Consider the following 2070-nt stretch of genomic DNA (forward strand, 5'->3'; position numbering starts at 1 on the left):
GTGGGGGGGGGGGGGTGATCAGTTCTTGTTGTTTCTTGTAAAGATAAGCAGAGAGAGACAGGAACTCAATTGTGAAAGTTGGCGCCTGGGCTGACCATGGTTCAGCTTTTACGACTCTCATATGGTTTAAGAAGAGATGTTAGTTTCTAGGTGGAATGCGAAGATTCCTCTTTCATTTGTGTGATGTTCGCAAATGCCTTCCATGGGAAATATGATTTTCAAAAGCAGGTTGCTATCTAATATAACACCCAGATTTTTGACTGTAGAGGAGGTAACTGTGCATCCGTCTAGTTGCAAATTGTAATCCAAGAGATTCTGTGTACTGTCTTTTGGTCCAATAAGTAATATCTCTGTCTTATCTGAATTTAATAGGAGAAAATCATTGGTTATCCGATCGTTTACATTTTTAACACACTCTGTTAGCTTAGATGATTTAGAAGTTTCATCTGGTCTTGTTGAGATATATAGTTGAGTATCATCAGCATAACAGTGGAAACTAATCCCATATTTTCTAATTATATTACCAAGGGGCAACATGTCTATTGAAAATAGCAGAGGACCTAGGACAGATCCTTGTGGTATTCCATATTTACTGGTGATAATTGACATTACTTCTCATTTAAATAAACAAAGTGGTAGCGATCGGACAGGTAGGATCTAAACCATCTTAACTTGGCAAATTACCATGGAATAAGCGGGATAATCAACGGCTAGTCGTGCATTAAAGGATTAAACCGCTTGACATTGGGCGGTTCTTTGCCTCCACGTCATGCATTTACAATCCTGATTCTGAATCCTTAATATTGAATCATAATAAGACAACTTTCAACCACTACAAACTTAGCATTAGCAATTACCTGACATCTTTATATAAAAAAACAAAGCAACTTTAAGATAAGTGCAAGTAGAAAGATAAAGATATTTTTTTCCATCTATATTAGTTAAGTATATAACTTAACTATATAACTATAATCAGAACTTAAAAGACTCCACTGGTATTCTTCTGAAGCAATACAAAATACAAAGGCTTTGACAGAATGATAGACAAACTCAGAATCAGAATGAGCTTTATTGTCAGGTATGTTTACACATACGGGGAATTTGTTTTCGTGACAGAAGCTTCCACAGTGTAACAGAATAACAGTGACAGAACAAAAACACAGATAATAAAAAATAAATAAAAAATAGAACAAGTAAATATACAGAGGCGGACAGTAACTAAGTACATTTACTTGAGTATTGTACTTAAGTACACTTTGAGTATCGGTACTTTACTTGAGTATTATTTTTTCTGGGAACTTATGACTTTAACTTTATTACATTTGAGAGACAAATATTGTACTTTTCACTACTTTAAACTGTATTTTTTTACAGAATATCTTTTAACGATATCTTGAGATTTTTTTCAATCAAATTCCAATCAAATGGTATCCAGAAATCTCAAAAATAATCACACACTGTAAAACCGAACAGTGAAATTAATTAAATGAAATGCGTTAACTTCACTCAAATAATAATGAAAGTTAATTGGACTTAATTGAAATAAGTTCTGTAAATTTAAAATGTTGTTGTAGTAAGGTGAACTTAAAATTATGAGATAGGACTAACTGCAGAACCGCAGAACCATACGTCATGACAGTCTGAGGACAACAGCACCAGACTAACAGTCTGAGGCCGGAAGTGGGCGGAGCAAGTGTTGCCTTACTAGGCATTCCGCTACTTCCGTGTTTTGGACAGTTTCAAAGTTTAAAGCAACGTTATCAAGAATTTTATTAAAACGATTGAATTGAAAACACATAAGATGCAATTACAGTGGGGCAAAAAAGTATTTAGTCAGCCACCAATTGTGCAAGTTCTCCCACTTAAAAAGATGAGAGAGGCCTGTAATTTTCATCATAGGTATACCTCAACTATGAGAGACAAAATGAGAAAAAAAAATCCAGAAAATCACATTGTAGGATTTTTAAAGAATTTATTTGCAAATTATGGTGGAAAATAAGTATTTGGTCAATAACAAAATTTCATCTCAATACTTTGTTATATACACTTTGTTGGCAATGACAGAGGTCA

This window comes from Sinocyclocheilus grahami, unplaced genomic scaffold, assembly GCF_001515645.1.
Source record: "Sinocyclocheilus grahami isolate Dianchi unplaced genomic scaffold, SAMN03320097.WGS_v1.1 scaffold2354.1, whole genome shotgun sequence".
NCBI classification, from domain to species: Eukaryota; Metazoa; Chordata; class Actinopteri; order Cypriniformes; family Cyprinidae; genus Sinocyclocheilus; species Sinocyclocheilus grahami.